The sequence below is a fragment of the Salvia hispanica genome, chromosome 4 (assembly GCF_029641045.1).
Source record: "Salvia hispanica isolate PSC_SH4W2 chromosome 4, Shi_PSC_v1, whole genome shotgun sequence".
In the NCBI taxonomy this organism is placed as follows: domain Eukaryota; kingdom Viridiplantae; phylum Streptophyta; class Magnoliopsida; order Lamiales; family Lamiaceae; genus Salvia; species Salvia hispanica.
The window spans coordinates 42,880,435-42,899,432 of record NC_142695.1 but is presented as its reverse complement, the minus strand read 5'-3'; the positions used below and the strand labels follow the sequence as shown (position 1 = coordinate 42,899,432).

The window sequence follows — 18,998 nt, the reverse complement described above, 5'->3', positions numbered from 1 at the left end:
GTTTCGGACCGCAGCAAGACCAACTGAACGGAAATAAAAAAAAAAATGAACGCACTCGCAAAATGGGGTGCAACACGAGGACTTCCCAGGGGGTCACCCATCCTAGTACTACTCTCGCCCAAGCACGCTTAACTTCGGAGTTCTGATGGAATCCGGTGCATTAGTGCTGGTATGATCGCACTCGTCAATAGTCCCGCACTTTATTCTTTCATAGCGTACGCTCCCGTGCGCAGGTTCTGGTCCCCCACCCTTCAGACGGGCATAACTTTTGATCCGGAAGGAGTTACGGGACCCACATCACATCACCGCGAAGCTCTCGCCGAGCCCCACGTGCTGAGCCACGGGTACAGACCTTGGCTACTCCGGGAAGCAAAAAGAGGCCGTTTCGAGCCATTTCGGCCACTTTTAGTTCGCAGCTACTGTTTTTCGGCGCGTTTAAGGTTGTGGGACCCGCTTGTCACCGGCTCGTGGGGATTGCCGTACCTTTTTGTCCTCGCGCCCGCCAACCGCTAGTCGAGTTTCGGACCGCAGCAAGACCAACTGAACGGAAATAAAATAAAAAAATGAACGCACTCGCAAAAAGGGGTGCAACACGAGGGGGTCACCCATCCTAGTACTACTCTCGCCCAAGCACGCTTAACTTCGGAGTTCTGATGGGATCCGGTGCATTAGTGCTGGTATGATCGCACCCGTCAATAGCCCCGCACTTTATTCTTTCATAGCGTACGCTCCCGTGCGCAGGTTCTGGTCCCCCACCCTTCAGACGGGCATAACTTTTGATCCGGAAGGAGTTACGGGACCCACATCACATCACCGCGAAGCTCTCGCCGAGCCCCACGTACTGAGCCACGGGTACAGCCCGTGGCTACTCCGGGAAGCAAAAAGAGGCCGTTTCGAGCCATTTCGGCCACTTTTAGTTCGCGGCTACTGTTTTTCGGCACGTTTAAGGTTGTGGGACCCGCTCGTCACGGGCTCGTGGGGATTGCCGTACCTTTTTGTCCTCGCGCCCGCCAACCGCTAGTCGAGTTTCGGACCGCAGCAAGACCAACTGAACGGAAATAAAAAAAAAAATGAACGCACTCGCAAAAAGGGGTGCAACACGAGGACTTCCCAGGGGGTCACCCATCCTAGTACTACTCTCGCCCAAGCACGCTTAACTTCGGAGTTCTGATGGGATCCGGTGCATTAGTGCTGGTATGATCGCACCCGTCAATAGCCCCGCACTTTATTCTTTCATAGCGTACGCTCCCGTGCGCAGGTTCTGGTCCCCCACCCTTCAGACGGGCATAACTTTTGATCCGGAAGGAGTTACGGGACCCACAGCATATCACCGCGAAGCTCTCGCCGAGCCCCACGTGCTGAGCTACGGGTACAGCCCGTGGCTACTCCGGGAAGCAAAAAGAGGCCGTTTCGAGCCATTTCGGCCACTTTTAGTTCGCGGCTACTGTTTTTCGGCACGTTTAAGGTTGTGGGACCCGCTCGTCACGGGCTCGTGGGGATTGCCGTACCTTTTTGTCCTCGCGCCCGCCAACCGCTAGTCGAGTTTCGGACCGCAGCAAGACCAACTGAACGGAAATAAAATAAAAAAATGAACGCACTCGCAAAAAGGGGTGCAACACGAGGGGATCACCCATCCTAGTACTACTCTCGCCCAAGCACGCTTAACTTCGGAGTTCTGATGGGATCCGGTGCATTAGTGCTGGTATGATCGCACCCGTCAATAGCCCCGCACTTTATTCTTTCATAGCGTACGCTCCCGTGCGCAGGTTCTGGTCCCCCACCCTTCAGACGGGCATAACTTTTGATCCGGAAGGAGTTACGGGACCCACATCATATCACCGTGAAGCTCTCGCCGAGCCCCACGTGCTGAGCTACGGGTACAGCCCGTGGCTACTCCGGGAAGCAAAAAGAGGCCGTTTCGAGCCATTTCGGCCACTTTTAGTTCGCGGCTACTGTTTTTCGGCACGTTTAAGGTTGTGGGACCCGCTCGTCACGGGCTCGTGGGGATTGCCGTACCTTTTTGTCCTCGCGCCCGCCAACCGCTAGTCGAGTTTCGGACCGCAGCAAGACCAACTGAACGGAAATAAAAAAAAAAATGAACGCACTCGCAAAATGGGGTGCAACACGAGGACTTCCCAGGGGGTCACCCATCCTAGTACTACTCTCGCCCAAGCACGCTTAACTTCGGAGTTCTGATGGAATCCGGTGCATTAGTGCTGGTATGATCGCACCCGTCATTAGCCCCGCACTTTATTCTTTCATAGCGTATGCTTACGTGCGCAGGTTCTGGTCCCCCACCCTTCAGACGGGCATAACTTTTGATCCGGAAGGAGTTACGGGACCCACAGCATATCATTGCGAAGCTCTCGCCGAGCCCCACGTGCTGAGCAACGGGTACAGCCTGTGGCTACTCCGGGAAGCAAAAAGAGGCCGTTTCGAGCAATTTCGGCCACTTTTAGTTCGCAGCTACTGTTTTTCGGCACGTTTAAGGTTGTGGGACCCGCTCGTCACCGGCTCGTGGGGATTGTCGTACCTTTTTGTCCTCGCACTCGCCAACCGCTAGTCGAGTTTCGGACCGCATCAAGACCAACTGAACTGAAAAAAAAAAAAAAAAAAAAAAAAAAAAAAATGAACGCACTCGCAAAAAGGGGTGCAACACGAGGACTTCCTAGGGGGTCACCCATCCTAGTACTACACTCGCCCAAGCACGCTTAACTTCGGAGTTCTGATGGGATCCGGTGCATTAGTGCTGGTATGATCGCACTCGTCAATAGTCCCGCACTTTATTCTTTCATAGCGTACGCTCCCGTGCGCAGGTTCTGGTCCCCCACCCTTCAGACGGGCATAACTTTTGATCCGGAAGGAGTTACGGGACCCACATCACATCACCGCGAAGCTCTCGCCGAGCCCCACGTGCTGAGCCACGGGTACAGACCTTGGCTACTCCGGGAAGCAAAAAGAGGCCGTTTCGAGCCATTTCGGCCACTTTTAGTTCGCAGCTACTGTTTTTCGGCGCGTTTAAGGTTGTGGGACCCGCTTGTCACCGGCTCGTGGGGATTGCCGTACCTTTTTGTCCTCGCGCCCGCCAACCGCTAGTCGAGTTTCGGACCGCAGCAAGACCAACTGAACGGAAATAAAATAAAAAAATGAACGCACTCGCAAAAAGGGGTGCAACACGAGGGGGTCACCCATCCTAGTACTACTCTCGCCCAAGCACGCTTAACTTCGGAGTTCTGATGGGATCCGGTGCATTAGTGCTGGTATGATCGCACCCGTCAATAGCCCCGCACTTTATTCTTTCATAGCGTACGCTCCCGTGCGCAGGTTCTGGTCCCCCACCCTTCAGACGGGCATAACTTTTGATCCGGAAGGAGTTACGGGACCCACATCATATCACCGTGAAGCTCTCGCCGAGCCCCACGTGCTGAGCTACGGGTACAGCCCGTGGCTACTCCGGGAAGCAAAAAGAGGCCGTTTCGAGCCATTTCGGCCACTTTTAGTTCGCGGCTACTGTTTTTCGGCACGTTTAAGGTTGTGGGACCCGCTCGTCACGGGCTCGTGGGGATTGCCGTACCTTTTTGTCCTCGCGCCCGCCAACCGCTAGTCGAGTTTCGGACCGCAGCAAGACCAACTGAACGGAAATAAAATAAAAAAATGAACGCACTCGCAAAAAGGGGTGCAACACGAGGGGATCACCCATCCTAGTACTACTCTCGCCCAAGCACGCTTAACTTCGGAGTTCTGATGGGATCCGGTGCATTAGTGCTGGTATGATCGCACCCGTCAATAGCCCCGCACTTTATTCTTTCATAGCGTACGCTCCCGTGCGCAGGTTCTGGTCCCCCACCCTTCAGACGGGCATAACTTTTGATCCGGAAGGAGTTACGGGACCCACATCATATCACCGTGAAGCTCTCGCCGAGCCCCACGTGCTGAGCTACGGGTACAGCCCGTGGCTACTCCGGGAAGCAAAAAGAGGCCGTTTCGAGCCATTTCGGCCACTTTTAGTTCGCGGCTACTGTTTTTTGGCACGTTTAAGGTTGTGGGACCCGCTCGTCACGGGCTCGTGGGGATTGCCGTACCTTTTTGTCCTCGCGCCCGCCAACCGCTAGTCGAGTTTCGGACCGCAGCAAGACCAACTGAACGGAAATAAAAAAAAAAATGAACGCACTCGCAAAATGGGGTGCAACACGAGGACTTCCCAGGGGGTCACCCATCCTAGTACTACTCTCGCCCAAGCACGCTTAACTTCGGAGTTCTGATGGAATCCGGTGCATTAGTGCTGGTATGATCGCACTCGTCAATAGTCTTGCACTTTATTCTTTCATAGCGTACGCTCCCGTGCGCAGGTTCTGGTCCCCCACCCTTCAGACGGGCATAACTTTTGATCCGGAAGGAGTTACGGGACCCACATCACATCACCGCGAAGCTCTCGCCGAGCCCCACGTGCTGAGCCACGGGTACAGACCTTGGCTACTCCGGGAAGCAAAAAGAGGCCGTTTCGAGCCATTTCGGCCACTTTTAGTTCGCAGCTACTGTTTTTCGGCGCGTTTAAGGTTGTGGGACCCGCTTGTCACCGGCTCGTGGGGATTGCCGTACCTTTTTGTCCTCGCGCCCGCCAACCGCTAGTCGAGTTTCGGACCGCAGCAAGACCAACTGAACGGAAATAAAATAAAAAAATGAACGCACTCGCAAAAAGGGGTGCAACACGAGGGGGTCACCCATCCTAGTACTACTCTCGCCCAAGCACGCTTAACTTCGGAGTTCTGATGGGATCCGGTGCATTAGTGCTGGTATGATCGCACCCGTCAATAGCCCCGCACTTTATTCTTTCATAGCGTACGCTCCCGTGCGCAGGTTCTGGTCCCCCACCCTTCAGACGGGCATAACTTTTGATCCGGAAGGAGTTACGGGACCCACATCACATCACCGCGAAGCTCTCGCCGAGCCCCACGTACTGAGCCACGGGTACAGCCCGTGGCTACTCCGGGAAGCAAAAAGAGGCCGTTTCGAGCCATTTCGGCCACTTTTAGTTCGCGGCTACTGTTTTTCGGCACGTTTAAGGTTGTGGGACCCGCTCGTCACGGGCTCGTGGGGATTGCCGTACCTATTTGTCCTCGCGCCCGCCAACCGCTAGTCGAGTTTCGGACCGCAGCAAGACCAACTGAACGGAAATAAAAAAAAAAATGAACGCACTCGCAAAAAGGGGTGCAACACGAGGACTTCCCAGGGGGTCACCCATCCTAGTACTACTCTCGCCCAAGCACGCTTAACTTCGGAGTTCTGATGGGATCCGGTGCATTAGTGCTGGTATGATCGCACCCGTCAATAGCCCCGCACTTTATTCTTTCATAGCGTACGCTCCCGTGCGCAGGTTCTGGTCCCCCACCCTTCAGACGGGCATAACTTTTGATCCGGAAGGAGTTACGGGACCCACAGCATATCACCGCGAAGCTCTCGCCGAGCCCCACGTGCTGAGCTACGGGTACAGCCCGTGGCTACTCCGGGAAGCAAAAAGAGGCCGTTTCGAGCCATTTCGGCCACTTTTAGTTCGCGGCTACTGTTTTTCGGCACGTTTAAGGTTGTGGGACCCGCTCGTCACGGGCTCGTGGGGATTGCCGTACCTTTTTGTCCTCGCGCCCGCCAACCGCTAGTCGAGTTTCGGACCGCAGCAAGACCAACTGAACGGAAATAAAATAAAAAAATGAACGCACTCGCAAAAAGGGGTGCAACACGAGGGGATCACCCATCCTAGTACTACTCTCGCCCAAGCACGCTTAACTTCGGAGTTCTGATGGGATCCGGTGCATTAGTGCTGGTATGATCGCACCCGTCAATAGCCCCGCACTTTATTCTTTCATAGCGTACGCTCCCGTGCGCAGGTTCTGGTCCCCCACCCTTCAGACGGGCATAACTTTTGATCCGGAAGGAGTTACGGGACCCACATCATATCACCGTGAAGCTCTCGCCGAGCCCCACGTGCTGAGCTACGGGTACAGCCCGTGGCTACTCCGGGAAGCAAAAAGAGGCCGTTTCGAGCCATTTCGGCCACTTTTAGTTCGCGGCTACTGTTTTTCGGCACGTTTAAGGTTGTGGGACCCGCTCGTCACGGGCTCGTGGGGATTGCCGTACCTTTTTGTCCTCGCGCCCGCCAACCGCTAGTCGAGTTTCGGACCGCAGCAAGACCAACTGAACGGAAATAAAATAAAAAAATGAACGCACTCGCAAAAAGGGGTGCAACACGAGGGGATCACCCATCCTAGTACTACTCTCGCCCAAGCACGCTTAACTTCGGAGTTCTGATGGGATCCGGTGCATTAGTGCTGGTATGATCGCACCCGTCAATAGCCCCGCACTTTATTCTTTCATAGCGTACGCTCCCGTGCGCAGGTTCTGGTCCCCCACCCTTCAGACGGGCATAACTTTTGATCCGGAAGGAGTTACGGGACCCACATCATATCACCGTGAAGCTCTCGCCGAGCCCCACGTGCTGAGCTACGGGTACAGCCCGTGGCTACTCCGGGAAGCAAAAAGAGGCCGTTTCGAGCCATTTCGGCCACTTTTAGTTCGCGGCTACTGTTTTTCGGCACGTTTAAGGTTGTGGGACCCGCTCGTCACGGGCTCGTGGGGATTGCCGTACCTTTTTGTCCTCGCGCCCGCCAACCGCTAGTCGAGTTTCAGACCGCAGCAAGACCAACTGAACGGAAATAAAAAAAAAAATGAACGCACTCGCAAAATGGGGTGCAACACGAGGACTTCCCAGGGGGTCACCCATCCTAGTACTACTCTCGCCCAAGCACGCTTAACTTCGGAGTTCTGATGGAATCCGGTGCATTAGTGCTGGTATGATCGCACCCGTCATTAGCCCCGCACTTTATTCTTTCATAGCGTATGCTTACGTGCGCAGGTTCTGGTCCCCCACCCTTCAGACGGGCATAACTTTTGATCCGGAAGGAGTTACGGGACCCACAGCATATCATTGCGAAGCTCTCGCCGAGCCCCACGTGCTGAGCAACGGGTACAGCCTGTGGCTACTCCGGGAAGCAAAAAGAGGCCGTTTCGAGCCATTTCGGCCACTTTTAGTTCGCAGCTACTGTTTTTCGGCACGTTTAAGGTTGTGGGACCCGCTCGTCACCGGCTCGTGGGGATTGTCGTACCTTTTTGTCCTCGCACTCGCCAACCGCTAGTCGAGTTTCGGACCGCATCAAGACCAACTGAACTGAAAAAAAAAAAAAAAAAAAAAAAAAAAAAATGAACGCACTCGCAAAAAGGGGTGCAACACGAGGACTTCCTAGGGGGTCACCCATCCTAGTACTACACTCGCCCAAGCACGCTTAACTTCGGAGTTCTGATGGGATCCGGTGCATTAGTGCTGGTATGATCGCACTCGTCAATAGTCCCGCACTTTATTCTTTCATAGCGTACGCTCCCGTGCGCAGGTTCTGGTCCCCCACCCTTCAGACGGGCATAACTTTTGATCCGGAAGGAGTTACGGGACCCACAGCATATCACCGCGAAGCTCTCGCCGAGCCCCACGTGCTGAGCTCCGGGTACAGCCCGTGGCTACTCCGGGAAGCAAAAAGAGGCCGTTTCGAGCCATTTCGGCCACTTTTAGTTCGCGGCTACTGTTTTTCGGCACGTTTAAGGTTGTGGGACCCGCTCGTCACGGGCTCGTGGGGATTGCCGTACCTTTTTGTCCTCGCGCCCGCCAACCGCTAGTCGAGTTTCGGACCGCAGCAAGACCAACTGAACGGAAATAAAATAAAAAAATGAACGCACTCGCAAAAAGGGGTGCAACACGAGGGGATCACCCATCCTAGTACTACTCTCGCCCAAGCACGCTTAACTTCGGAGTTCTGATGGGATCCGGTGCATTAGTGCTGGTATGATCGCACCCGTCAATAGCCCCGCACTTTATTCTTTCATAGCGTACGCTCCCGTGCGCAGGTTCTGGTCCCCCACCCTTCAGACGGGCATAACTTTTGATCCGGAAGGAGTTACGGGACCCACATCATATCACCGTGAAGCTCTCGCCGAGCCCCACGTGCTGAGCTACGGGTACAGCCCGTGGCTACTCCGGGAAGCAAAAAGAGGCCGTTTCGAGCCATTTCGGCCACTTTTAGTTCGCGGCTACTGTTTTTCGGCACGTTTAAGGTTGTGGGACCCGCTCGTCACGGGCTCGTGGGGATTGCCGTACCTTTTTGTCCTCGCGCCCGCCAACCGCTAGTCGAGTTTCAGACCGCAGCAAGACCAACTGAACGGAAATAAAAAAAAAAATGAACGCACTCGCAAAATGGGGTGCAACACGAGGACTTCCCAGGGGGTCACCCATCCTAGTACTACTCTCGCCCAAGCACGCTTAACTTCGGAGTTCTGATGGAATCCGGTGCATTAGTGCTGGTATGATCGCACCCGTCATTAGCCCCGCACTTTATTCTTTCATAGCGTATGCTTACGTGCGCAGGTTCTGGTCCCCCACCCTTCAGACGGGCATAACTTTTGATCCGGAAGGAGTTACGGGACCCACAGCATATCATTGCGAAGCTCTCGCCGAGCCCCACGTGCTGAGCAACGGGTACAGCCTGTGGCTACTCCGGGAAGCAAAAAGAGGCCGTTTCGAGCCATTTCGGCCACTTTTAGTTCGCAGCTACTGTTTTTCGGCACGTTTAAGGTTGTGGGACCCGCTCGTCACCGGCTCGTGGGGATCGTCGTACCTTTTTGTCCTCGCACTCGCCAACCGCTAGTCGAGTTTCGGACCGCATCAAGACCAACTGAACTGAAAAAAAAAAAAAAAAAAAAAAAAAAAAAAATGAACGCACTCGCAAAAAGGGGTGCAACACGAGGACTTCCTAGGGGGTCACCCATCCTAGTACTACACTCGCCCAAGCACGCTTAACTTCGGAGTTCTGATGGGATCCGGTGCATTAGTGCTGGTATGATCGCACTCGTCAATAGTCCCGCACTTTATTCTTTCATAGCGTACGCTCCCGTGCGCAGGTTCTGGTCCCCCACCCTTCAGACGGGCATAACTTTTGATCCGGAAGGAGTTACGGGACCCACATCACATCACCGCGAAGCTCTCGCCGAGCCCCACGTGCTGAGCCACGGGTACAGACCTTGGCTACTCCGGGAAGCAAAAAGAGGCCGTTTCGAGCCATTTCGGCCACTTTTAGTTCGCAGCTACTGTTTTTCGGCGCGTTTAAGGTTGTGGGACCCGCTTGTCACCGGCTCGTGGGGATTGCCGTACCTTTTTGTCCTCGCGCCCGCCAACCGCTAGTCGAGTTTCGGACCGCAGCAAGACCAACTGAACGGAAATAAAATAAAAAAATGAACGCACTCGCAAAAAGGGGTGCAACACGAGGGGGTCACCCATCCTAGTACTACTCTCGCCCAAGCACGCTTAACTTCGGAGTTCTGATGGGATCCGGTGCATTAGTGCTGGTATGATCGCACCCGTCAATAGCCCCGCACTTTATTCTTTCATAGCGTACGCTCCCGTGCGCAGGTTCTGGTCCCCCACCCTTCAGACGGGCATAACTTTTGATCCGGAAGGAGTTACGGGACCCACATCACATCACCGCGAAGCTCTCGCCGAGCCCCACGTACTGAGCCACGGGTACAGCCCGTGGCTACTCCGGGAAGCAAAAAGAGGCCGTTTCGAGCCATTTCGGCCACTTTTAGTTCGCGGCTACTGTTTTTCGGCACGTTTAAGGTTGTGGGACCCGCTCGTCACGGGCTCGTGGGGATTGCCGTACCTTTTTGTCCTCGCGCCCGCCAACCGCTAGTCGAGTTTCGGACCGCAGCAAGACCAACTGAACGGAAATAAAATAAAAAAATGAACGCACTCGCAAAAAGGGGTGCAACACGAGGGGATCACCCATCCTAGTACTACTCTCGCCCAAGCACGCTTAACTTCGGAGTTCTGATGGGATCCGGTGCATTAGTGCTGGTATGATCGCACCCGTCAATAGCCCCGCACTTTATTCTTTCATAGCGTACGCTCCCGTGCGCAGGTTCTGGTCCCCCACCCTTCAGACGGGCATAACTTTTGATCCGGAAGGAGTTACGGGACCCACATCATATCACCGTGAAGCTCTCGCCGAGCCCCACGTGCTGAGCTACGGGTACAGCCCGTGGCTACTCCGGGAAGCAAAAAGAGGCCGTTTCGAGCCATTTCGGCCACTTTTAGTTCGCGGCTACTGTTTTTCGGCACGTTTAAGGTTGTGGGACCCGCTCGTCACGGGCTCGTGGGGATTGCCGTACCTTTTTGTCCTCGCGCCCGCCAACCGCTAGTCGAGTTTCGGACCGCAGCAAGACCAACTGAACGGAAATAAAATAAAAAAATGAACGCACTCGCAAAAAGGGGTGCAACACGAGGGGATCACCCATCCTAGTACTACTCTCGCCCAAGCACGCTTAACTTCGGAGTTCTGATGGGATCCGGTGCATTAGTGCTGGTATGATCGCACCCGTCAATAGCCCCGCACTTTATTCTTTCATAGCGTACGCTCCCGTGCGCAGGTTCTGGTCCCCCACCCTTCAGACGGGCATAACTTTTGATCCGGAAGGAGTTACGGGACCCACATCATATCACCGTGAAGCTCTCGCCGAGCCCCACGTGCTGAGCTACGGGTACAGCCCGTGGCTACTCCGGGAAGCAAAAAGAGGCCGTTTCGAGCCATTTCGGCCACTTTTAGTTCGCGGCTACTGTTTTTCGGCACGTTTAAGGTTGTGGGACCCGCTCGTCACGGGCTCGTGGGGATTGCCGTACCTTTTTGTCCTCGCGCCCGCCAACCGCTAGTCGAGTTTCAGACCGCAGCAAGACCAACTGAACGGAAATAAAAAAAAAAATGAACGCACTCGCAAAATGGGGTGCAACACGAGGACTTCCCAGGGGGTCACCCATCCTAGTACTACTCTCGCCCAAGCACGCTTAACTTCGGAGTTCTGATGGAATCCGGTGCATTAGTGCTGGTATGATCGCACCCGTCATTAGCCCCGCACTTTATTCTTTCATAGCGTATGCTTACGTGCGCAGGTTCTGGTCCCCCACCCTTCAGACGGGCATAACTTTTGATCCGGAAGGAGTTACGGGACCCACAGCATATCATTGCGAAGCTCTCGCCGAGCCCCACGTGCTGAGCAACGGGTACAGCCTGTGGCTACTCCGGGAAGCAAAAAGAGGCCGTTTCGAGCCATTTCGGCCACTTTTAGTTCGCAGCTACTGTTTTTCGGCACGTTTAAGGTTGTGGGACCCGCTCGTCACCGGCTCGTGGGGATTGTCGTACCTTTTTGTCCTCGCACTCGCCAACCGCTAGTCGAGTTTCGGACCGCATCAAGACCAACTGAACTGAAAAAAAAAAAAAAAAAAAAAAAAAAAAATGAACGCACTCGCAAAAAGGGGTGCAACACGAGGACTTCCTAGGGGGTCACCCATCCTAGTACTACACTCGCCCAAGCACGCTTAACTTCGGAGTTCTGATGGGATCCGGTGCATTAGTGCTGGTATGATCGCACTCGTCAATAGTCCCGCACTTTATTCTTTCATAGCGTACGCTCCCGTGCGCAGGTTCTGGTCCCCCACCCTTCAGACGGGCATAACTTTTGATCCGGAAGGAGTTACGGGACCCACATCACATCACCGCGAAGCTCTCGCCGAGCCCCACGTGCTGAGCCACGGGTACAGACCTTGGCTACTCCGGGAAGCAAAAAGAGGCCGTTTCGAGCCATTTCGGCCACTTTTAGTTCGCAGCTACTGTTTTTCGGCGCGTTTAAGGTTGTGGGACCCGCTTGTCACCGGCTCGTGGGGATTGCCGTACCTTTTTGTCCTCGCGCCCGCCAACCGCTAGTCGAGTTTCGGACCGCAGCAAGACCAACTGAACGGAAATAAAATAAAAAAATGAACGCACTCGCAAAAAGGGGTGCAACACGAGGGGGTCACCCATCCTAGTACTACTCTCGCCCAAGCACGCTTAACTTCGGAGTTCTGATGGGATCCGGTGCATTAGTGCTGGTATGATCGCACCCGTCAATAGCCCCGCACTTTATTCTTTCATAGCGTACGCTCCCGTGCGCAGGTTCTGGTCCCCCACCCTTCAGACGGGCATAACTTTTGATCCGGAAGGAGTTACGGGACCCACATCACATCACCGCGAAGCTCTCGCCGAGCCCCACGTACTGAGCCACGGGTACAGCCCGTGGCTACTCCGGGAAGCAAAAAGAGGCCGTTTCGAGCCATTTCGGCCACTTTTAGTTCGCGGCTACTGTTTTTCGGCACGTTTAAGGTTGTGGGACCCGCTCGTCACGGGCTCGTGGGGATTGCCGTACCTTTTTGTCCTCGCGCCCGCCAACCGCTAGTCGAGTTTCGGACCGCAGCAAGACCAACTGAACGGAAATAAAAAAAAAAATGAACGCACTCGCAAAAAGGGGTGCAACACGAGGACTTCCCAGGGGGTCACCCATCCTAGTACTACTCTCGCCCAAGCACGCTTAACTTCGGAGTTCTGATGGGATCCGGTGCATTAGTGCTGGTATGATCGCACCCGTCAATAGCCCCGCACTTTATTCTTTCATAGCGTACGCTCCCGTGCACAGGTTCTGGTCCCCCACCCTTCAGACGGGCATAACTTTTGATCCGGAAGGAGTTACGGGACCCACAGCATATCACCGCGAAGCTCTCGCCGAGCCCCACGTGCTGAGCTACGGGTACAGCCCGTGGCTACTCCGGGAAGCAAAAAGAGGCCGTTTCGAGCCATTTCGGCCACTTTTAGTTCGCGGCTACTGTTTTTCGGCACGTTTAAGGTTGTGGGACCCGCTCGTCACGGGCTCGTGGGGATTGCCGTACCTTTTTGTCCTCGCGCCCGCCAACCGCTAGTCGAGTTTCGGACCGCAGCAAGACCAACTGAACGGAAATAAAATAAAAAAATGAACGCACTCGCAAAAAGGGGTGCAACACGAGGGGATCACCCATCCTAGTACTACTCTCGCCCAAGCACGCTTAACTTCGGAGTTCTGATGGGATCCGGTGCATTAGTGCTGGTATGATCGCACCCGTCAATAGCCCCGCACTTTATTCTTTCATAGCGTACGCTCCCGTGCGCAGGTTCTGGTCCCCCACCCTTCAGACGGGCATAACTTTTGATCCGGAAGGAGTTACGGGACCCACATCATATCACCGTGAAGCTCTCGCCGAGCCCCACGTGCTGAGCTACGGGTACAGCCCGTGGCTACTCCGGGAAGCAAAAAGAGGCCGTTTCGAGCCATTTCGGCCACTTTTAGTTCGCGGCTACTGTTTTTCGGCACGTTTAAGGTTGTGGGACCCGCTCGTCACGGGCTCGTGGGGATTGCCGTACCTTTTTGTCCTCGCGCCCGCCAACCGCTAGTCGAGTTTCGGACCGCAGCAAGACCAACTGAACGGAAATAAAATAAAAAAATGAACGCACTCGCAAAAAGGGGTGCAACACGAGGGGATCACCCATCCTAGTACTACTCTCGCCCAAGCACGCTTAACTTCGGAGTTCTGATGGGATCCGGTGCATTAGTGCTGGTATGATCGCACCCGTCAATAGCCCCGCACTTTATTCTTTCATAGCGTACGCTCCCGTGCGCAGGTTCTGGTCCCCCACCCTTCAGACGGGCATAACTTTTGATCCGGAAGGAGTTACGGGACCCACATCATATCACCGTGAAGCTCTCGCCGAGCCCCACGTGCTGAGCTACGGGTACAGCCCGTGGCTACTCCGGGAAGCAAAAAGAGGCCGTTTCGAGCCATTTCGGCCACTTTTAGTTCGCGGCTACTGTTTTTCGGCACGTTTAAGGTTGTGGGACCCGCTCGTCACGGGCTCGTGGGGATTGCCGTACCTTTTTGTCCTCGCGCCCGCCAACCGCTAGTCGAGTTTCGGACCGCAGCAAGACCAACTGAACGGAAATAATAAAAAAAATGAACGCACTCGCAAAATGGGGTGCAACACGAGGACTTCCCAGGGGGTCACCCATCCTAGTACTACTCTCGCCCAAGCACGCTTAACTTCGGAGTTCTGATGGAATCCGGTGCATTAGTGCTGGTATGATCGCACCCGTCATTAGCCCCGCACTTTATTCTTTCATAGCGTATGCTTACGTGCGCAGGTTCTGGTCCCCCACCCTTCAGACGGGCATAACTTTTGATCCGGAAGGAGTTACGGGACCCACAGCATATCATTGCGAAGCTCTCGCCGAGCCCCACGTGCTGAGCAACGGGTACAGCCTGTGGCTACTCCGGGAAGCAAAAAGAGGCCGTTTCGAGCCATTTCGGCCACTTTTAGTTCGCAGCTACTGTTTTTCGGCACGTTTAAGGTTGTGGGACCCGCTCGTCACCGGCTCGTGGGGATTGTCGTACCTTTTTGTCCTCGCACTCGCCAACCGCTAGTCGAGTTTCGGACCGCATCAAGACCAACTGAACTGAAAAAAAAAAAAAAAAAAAAAAAAAAAAAAATGAACGCACTCGCAAAAAGGGGTGCAACACGAGGACTTCCTAGGGGGTCACCCATCCTAGTACTACACTCGCCCAAGCACGCTTAACTTCGGAGTTCTGATGGGATCCGGTGCATTAGTGCTGGTATGATCGCACTCGTCAATAGTCCCGCACTTTATTCTTTCATAGCGTACGCTCCCGTGCGCAGGTTCTGGTCCCCCACCCTTCAGACGGGCATAACTTTTGATCCGGAAGGAGTTACGGGACCCACATCACATCACCGCGAAGCTCTCGCCGAGCCCCACGTGCTGAGCCACGGGTACAGACCTTGGCTACTCCGGGAAGCAAAAAGAGGCCGTTTCGAGCCATTTCGGCCACTTTTAGTTCGCAGCTACTGTTTTTCGGCGCGTTTAAGGTTGTGGGACCCGCTTGTCACCGGCTCGTGGGGATTGCCGTACCTTTTTGTCCTCGCGCCCGCCAACCGCTAGTCGAGTTTCGGACCGCAGCAAGACCAACTGAACGGAAATAAAATAAAAAAATGAACGCACTCGCAAAAAGGGGTGCAACACGAGGGGGTCACCCATCCTAGTACTACTCTCGCCCAAGCACGCTTAACTTCGGAGTTCTGATGGGATCCGGTGCATTAGTGCTGGTATGATCGCACCCGTCAATAGCCCCGCACTTTATTCTTTCATAGCGTACGCTCCCGTGCGCAGGTTCTGGTCCCCCACCCTTCAGACGGGCATAACTTTTGATCCGGAAGGAGTTACGGGACCCACATCACATCACCGCGAAGCTCTCGCCGAGCCCCACGTACTGAGCCACGGGTACAGCCCGTGGCTACTCCGGGAAGCAAAAAGAGGCCGTTTCGAGCCATTTCGGCCACTTTTAGTTCGCGGCTACTGTTTTTCGGCACGTTTAAGGTTGTGGGACCCGCTCGTCACGGGCTCGTGGGGATTGCCGTACCTTTTTGTCCTCGCGCCCGCCAACCGCTAGTCGAGTTTCGGACCGCAGCAAGACCAACTGAACGGAAATAAAAAAAAAAATGAACGCACTCGCAAAAAGGGGTGCAACACGAGGACTTCCCAGGGGGTCACCCATCCTAGTTCTACTCTCGCCCAAGCACGCTTAACTTCGGAGTTCTGATGGGATCCGGTGCATTAGTGCTGGTATGATCGCACCCGTCAATAGCCCCGCACTTTATTCTTTCATAGCGTACGCTCCCGTGCGCAGGTTCTGGTCCCCCACCCTTCAGACGGGCATAACTTTTGATCCGGAAGGAGTTACGGGACCCACAGCATATCACCGCGAAGCTCTCGCCGAGCCCCACGTGCTGAGCTACGGGTACAGCCCGTGGCTACTCCGGGAAGCAAAAAGAGGCCGTTTCGAGCCATTTCGGCCACTTTTAGTTCGCGGCTACTGTTTTTCGGCACGTTTAAGGTTGTGGGACCCGCTCGTCACGGGCTCGTGGGGATTGCCGTACCTTTTTGTCCTCGCGCCCGCCAACCGCTAGTCGAGTTTCGGACCGCAGCAAGACCAACTGAACGGAAATAAAATAAAAAAATGAACGCACTCGCAAAAAGGGGTGCAACACGAGGGGATCACCCATCCTAGTACTACTCTCGCCCAAGCACGCTTAACTTCGGAGTTCTGATGGGATCCGGTGCATTAGTGCTGGTATGATCGCACCCGTCAATAGCCCCGCACTTTATTCTTTCATAGCGTACGCTCCCGTGCGCAGGTTCTGGTCCCCCACCCTTCAGACGGGCATAACTTTTGATCCGGAAGGAGTTACGGGACCCACATCATATCACCGTGAAGCTCTAGCCGAGCCCCACGTGCTGAGCTACGGGTACAGCCCGTGGCTACTCCGGGAAGCAAAAAGAGGCCGTTTCGAGCCATTTCGGCCACTTTTAGTTCGCGGCTACTGTTTTTCGGCACGTTTAAGGTTGTGGGACCCGCTCGTCACGGGCTCGTGGGGATTGCCGTACCTTTTTGTCCTCGCGCCCGCCAACCGCTAGTCGAGTTTCGGACCGCAGCAAGACCAACTGAACGGAAATAAAATAAAAAAATGAACGCACTCGCAAAAAGGGGTGCAACACGAGGGGATCACCCATCCTAGTACTACTCTCGCCCAAGCACGCTTAACTTCGGCGTTCTGATGGGATCCGGTGCATTAGTGCTGGTATGATCGCACCCGTCAATAGCCCCGCACTTTATTCTTTCATAGCGTACGCTCCCGTGCGCAGGTTCTGGTCCCCCACCCTTCAGACGGGCATAACTTTTGATCCGGAAGGAGTTACGGGACCCACATCATATCACCGTGAAGCTCTCGCCGAGCCCCACGTGCTGAGCTACGGGTACAGCCCGTGGCTACTCCGGGAAGCAAAAAGAGGCCGTTTCGAGCCATTTCGGCCACTTTTAGTTCGCGGCTACTGTTTTTCGGCACGTTTAAGGTTGTGGGACCCGCTCGTCACCGGCTCGTGGGGATTGCCGTACATTTTTGTCCTCGCGCCCGCCAACCGCTAGTCGAGTTTCGGACCGCAGCAAGACCAACTGAACGGAAATAAAAAAAAAAAATGAACGCACTCGCAAAATGGGGTGCAACACGAGGACTTCCCAGGGGGTCACCCATCCTAGTACTACTCTCGCCCAAGCACGCTTAACTTCGGAGTTCTGATGGAATCCGGTGCATTAGTGCTGGTATGATCGCACCCGTCATTAGCCCCGCACTTTATTCTTTCATAGCGTATGCTTACGTGCGCAGGTTCTGGTCCCCCACCCTTCAGACGGGCATAACTTTTGATCCGGAAGGAGTTACGGGACCCACAGCATATCATTGCGAAGCTCTCGCCGAGCCCCACGTGCTGAGCAACGGGTACAGCTTGTGGCTACTCCGGGAAGCAAAAAGAGGCCGTTTCGAGCCATTTCGGCCACTTTTAGTTCGCAGCTACTGTTTTTTGGCGCGTTTAAGGTTGTGGGACCCGCTTGTCACCGGCTCGTGGGGATTGCCGTACCTTTTTGTCCTCGCGCCCGCCAACCGCTAGTCGAGTTTCGGACCGCAGCAAGACCAACTGAACGGAAATAAAATAAAAAAATGAACGCACTCGCAAAAAGGGGTGCAACACGAGGGGGTCACCCATCCTAGTACTACTCTCGCCCAAGCACGCTTAACTTCGGAGTTCTGATGGGATCCGGTGCATTAGTGCTGGTATGATCGCACCCGTCAATAGCCCCGCACTTTATTCTTTCATAGCGTACGCTCCCGTGCGCAGGTTCTGGTCCCCCACCCTTCAGACGGGCATAACTTTTGATCCGGAAGGAGTTACGGGACCCACATCACATCACCGCGAAGCTCTCGCCGAGCCCCACGTACTGAGCCACGGGTACAGCCCGTGGCTACTCCGGGAAGCAAAAAGAGGCCGTTTCGAGCCATTTCGGCCACTTTTAGTTCGCGGCTACTGTTTTTCGGCACGTTTAAGGTTGTGGGACCCGCTCGTCACGGGCTCGTGGGGATTGCCGTACCTTTTTGTCCTCGCGCCCGCCAACCGCTAGTCGAGTTTCGGACCGCAGCAAGACCAACTGAACGGAAATAAAAAAAAAAATGAACGCACTCGCAAAAAGGGGTGCAACACGAGGACTTCCCAGGGGGTCACCCATCCTAGTACTACTCTCGCCCAAGCACGCTTAACTTCGGAGTTCTGATGGGATCCGGTGCATTAGTGCTGGTATGATCGCACCCGTCAATAGCCCCGCACTTTATTCTTTCATAGCGTACGCTCCCGTGCGCAGGTTCTGGTCCCCCACCCTTCAGACGGGCATAACTTTTGATCCGGAAGGAGTTACGGGACCCACAGCATATCACCGCGAAGCTCTCGCCGAGCCCCACGTGCTGAGCTACGGGTACAGCCCGTGGCTACTCCGGGAAGCAAAAAGAGGCCGTTTCGAGCCATTTCGGCCACTTTTAGTTCGCGGCTACTGTTTTTCGGCACGTTTAAGGTTGTGGGACCCGCTCGTCACGGGCTCGTGGGGATTGCCGTACCTTTTTGTCCTCGCGCCCGCCAACCGCTAGTCGAGTTTCGGACCGCAGCAAGACCAACTGAACGGAAATAAAATAAAAAAATGAACGCACTCGCAAAAAGGGGTGCAACACGAGGGGATCACCCATCCTAGTACTACTCTCGCCCAAGCACGCTTAACTTCGGAGTTCTGATGGGATCCGGTGCATTAGTGCTGGTATGATCGCACCCGTCAATAGCCCCGCACTTTATTCTTTCATAGCGTACGCTCCCGTGCGCAGGTTCTGGTCCCCCACCCTTCAGACGGGCATAACTTTTGATCCGGAAGGAGTTACGGGACCCACATCATATCACCGTGAAGCTCTAGCCGAGCCCCACGTGCTGAGCTACGGGTACAGCCCGTGGCTACTCCGGGAAGCAAAAAGAGGCCGTTTCGAGCCATTTCGGCCACTTTTAGTTCGCGGCTACTGTTTTTCGGCACGTTTAAGGTTGTGGGACCCGCTCGTCACGGGCTCGTGGGGATTGCC

At 54.8% G+C, this 18,998-nt stretch overlaps 18 non-coding genes and 19 pseudogenes across 18 annotated transcripts; all 37 read right to left on the bottom strand.

Annotated features, from left to right (window-relative positions):
- Window positions 1-64: 64 nt before the first annotated feature.
- On the bottom strand, window positions 65-183 carry LOC148928819 (5S ribosomal RNA). The gene has a single exon (XR_016130089.1). It is a non-coding gene; the product is annotated as a 5S ribosomal RNA (ribosomal RNA).
- A 399-nt stretch (window positions 184-582) lies between these two features.
- Window positions 583-691, bottom strand: LOC148928818 (5S ribosomal RNA; annotated as a pseudogene).
- Window positions 692-1,089: 398 nt separating this feature from the next.
- On the bottom strand, window positions 1,090-1,208 carry LOC148928817 (5S ribosomal RNA). The gene has a single exon (XR_016129133.1). It is a non-coding gene; the product is annotated as a 5S ribosomal RNA (ribosomal RNA).
- Window positions 1,209-1,607: 399 nt separating this feature from the next.
- On the bottom strand, window positions 1,608-1,716 carry LOC148928816 (5S ribosomal RNA; annotated as a pseudogene).
- Window positions 1,717-2,114: 398 nt separating this feature from the next.
- LOC148928815 (5S ribosomal RNA) lies at window positions 2,115-2,233 on the bottom strand. Its single transcript, XR_016130059.1, has one exon. It is a non-coding gene; the product is annotated as a 5S ribosomal RNA (ribosomal RNA).
- A 414-nt stretch (window positions 2,234-2,647) lies between these two features.
- LOC148928814 (5S ribosomal RNA) lies at window positions 2,648-2,766 on the bottom strand. The gene has a single exon (XR_016129142.1). It is a non-coding gene; the product is annotated as a 5S ribosomal RNA (ribosomal RNA).
- A 399-nt stretch (window positions 2,767-3,165) lies between these two features.
- LOC148928813 (5S ribosomal RNA) lies at window positions 3,166-3,274 on the bottom strand (annotated as a pseudogene).
- A 399-nt stretch (window positions 3,275-3,673) lies between these two features.
- On the bottom strand, window positions 3,674-3,782 carry LOC148928812 (5S ribosomal RNA; annotated as a pseudogene).
- Window positions 3,783-4,180: 398 nt separating this feature from the next.
- LOC148928811 (5S ribosomal RNA) lies at window positions 4,181-4,299 on the bottom strand. Its single transcript, XR_016130087.1, has one exon. It is a non-coding gene; the product is annotated as a 5S ribosomal RNA (ribosomal RNA).
- A 399-nt stretch (window positions 4,300-4,698) lies between these two features.
- Window positions 4,699-4,807, bottom strand: LOC148928810 (5S ribosomal RNA; annotated as a pseudogene).
- A 398-nt stretch (window positions 4,808-5,205) lies between these two features.
- Window positions 5,206-5,324, bottom strand: LOC148928809 (5S ribosomal RNA). Its single transcript, XR_016130110.1, has one exon. It is a non-coding gene; the product is annotated as a 5S ribosomal RNA (ribosomal RNA).
- Window positions 5,325-5,723: 399 nt separating this feature from the next.
- LOC148928808 (5S ribosomal RNA) lies at window positions 5,724-5,832 on the bottom strand (annotated as a pseudogene).
- Window positions 5,833-6,231: 399 nt separating this feature from the next.
- On the bottom strand, window positions 6,232-6,340 carry LOC148928807 (5S ribosomal RNA; annotated as a pseudogene).
- Window positions 6,341-6,738: 398 nt separating this feature from the next.
- On the bottom strand, window positions 6,739-6,857 carry LOC148928806 (5S ribosomal RNA). The gene has a single exon (XR_016130058.1). It is a non-coding gene; the product is annotated as a 5S ribosomal RNA (ribosomal RNA).
- Window positions 6,858-7,270: 413 nt separating this feature from the next.
- Window positions 7,271-7,389, bottom strand: LOC148928805 (5S ribosomal RNA). The gene has a single exon (XR_016129141.1). It is a non-coding gene; the product is annotated as a 5S ribosomal RNA (ribosomal RNA).
- Window positions 7,390-7,788: 399 nt separating this feature from the next.
- Window positions 7,789-7,897, bottom strand: LOC148928804 (5S ribosomal RNA; annotated as a pseudogene).
- Window positions 7,898-8,295: 398 nt separating this feature from the next.
- LOC148928803 (5S ribosomal RNA) lies at window positions 8,296-8,414 on the bottom strand. The gene has a single exon (XR_016130057.1). It is a non-coding gene; the product is annotated as a 5S ribosomal RNA (ribosomal RNA).
- A 414-nt stretch (window positions 8,415-8,828) lies between these two features.
- Window positions 8,829-8,947, bottom strand: LOC148928802 (5S ribosomal RNA). The gene has a single exon (XR_016129140.1). It is a non-coding gene; the product is annotated as a 5S ribosomal RNA (ribosomal RNA).
- A 399-nt stretch (window positions 8,948-9,346) lies between these two features.
- Window positions 9,347-9,455, bottom strand: LOC148928801 (5S ribosomal RNA; annotated as a pseudogene).
- Window positions 9,456-9,854: 399 nt separating this feature from the next.
- Window positions 9,855-9,963, bottom strand: LOC148928800 (5S ribosomal RNA; annotated as a pseudogene).
- Window positions 9,964-10,362: 399 nt separating this feature from the next.
- Window positions 10,363-10,471, bottom strand: LOC148928799 (5S ribosomal RNA; annotated as a pseudogene).
- A 398-nt stretch (window positions 10,472-10,869) lies between these two features.
- Window positions 10,870-10,988, bottom strand: LOC148928798 (5S ribosomal RNA). Its single transcript, XR_016130056.1, has one exon. It is a non-coding gene; the product is annotated as a 5S ribosomal RNA (ribosomal RNA).
- Window positions 10,989-11,400: 412 nt separating this feature from the next.
- LOC148928797 (5S ribosomal RNA) lies at window positions 11,401-11,519 on the bottom strand. Its single transcript, XR_016129139.1, has one exon. It is a non-coding gene; the product is annotated as a 5S ribosomal RNA (ribosomal RNA).
- Window positions 11,520-11,918: 399 nt separating this feature from the next.
- LOC148928796 (5S ribosomal RNA) lies at window positions 11,919-12,027 on the bottom strand (annotated as a pseudogene).
- Window positions 12,028-12,425: 398 nt separating this feature from the next.
- Window positions 12,426-12,544, bottom strand: LOC148928795 (5S ribosomal RNA). The gene has a single exon (XR_016130099.1). It is a non-coding gene; the product is annotated as a 5S ribosomal RNA (ribosomal RNA).
- Window positions 12,545-12,943: 399 nt separating this feature from the next.
- Window positions 12,944-13,052, bottom strand: LOC148928794 (5S ribosomal RNA; annotated as a pseudogene).
- A 399-nt stretch (window positions 13,053-13,451) lies between these two features.
- On the bottom strand, window positions 13,452-13,560 carry LOC148928793 (5S ribosomal RNA; annotated as a pseudogene).
- A 398-nt stretch (window positions 13,561-13,958) lies between these two features.
- On the bottom strand, window positions 13,959-14,077 carry LOC148928792 (5S ribosomal RNA). The gene has a single exon (XR_016130054.1). It is a non-coding gene; the product is annotated as a 5S ribosomal RNA (ribosomal RNA).
- A 414-nt stretch (window positions 14,078-14,491) lies between these two features.
- On the bottom strand, window positions 14,492-14,610 carry LOC148928791 (5S ribosomal RNA). Its single transcript, XR_016129138.1, has one exon. It is a non-coding gene; the product is annotated as a 5S ribosomal RNA (ribosomal RNA).
- A 399-nt stretch (window positions 14,611-15,009) lies between these two features.
- LOC148928790 (5S ribosomal RNA) lies at window positions 15,010-15,118 on the bottom strand (annotated as a pseudogene).
- A 398-nt stretch (window positions 15,119-15,516) lies between these two features.
- Window positions 15,517-15,635, bottom strand: LOC148928789 (5S ribosomal RNA). Its single transcript, XR_016130112.1, has one exon. It is a non-coding gene; the product is annotated as a 5S ribosomal RNA (ribosomal RNA).
- A 399-nt stretch (window positions 15,636-16,034) lies between these two features.
- LOC148928788 (5S ribosomal RNA) lies at window positions 16,035-16,143 on the bottom strand (annotated as a pseudogene).
- A 399-nt stretch (window positions 16,144-16,542) lies between these two features.
- Window positions 16,543-16,651, bottom strand: LOC148928787 (5S ribosomal RNA; annotated as a pseudogene).
- Window positions 16,652-17,050: 399 nt separating this feature from the next.
- Window positions 17,051-17,169, bottom strand: LOC148928786 (5S ribosomal RNA). Its single transcript, XR_016130053.1, has one exon. It is a non-coding gene; the product is annotated as a 5S ribosomal RNA (ribosomal RNA).
- A 399-nt stretch (window positions 17,170-17,568) lies between these two features.
- LOC148928785 (5S ribosomal RNA) lies at window positions 17,569-17,677 on the bottom strand (annotated as a pseudogene).
- Window positions 17,678-18,075: 398 nt separating this feature from the next.
- LOC148928784 (5S ribosomal RNA) lies at window positions 18,076-18,194 on the bottom strand. Its single transcript, XR_016130088.1, has one exon. It is a non-coding gene; the product is annotated as a 5S ribosomal RNA (ribosomal RNA).
- A 399-nt stretch (window positions 18,195-18,593) lies between these two features.
- Window positions 18,594-18,702, bottom strand: LOC148928783 (5S ribosomal RNA; annotated as a pseudogene).
- Window positions 18,703-18,998: the final 296 nt, after the last annotated feature.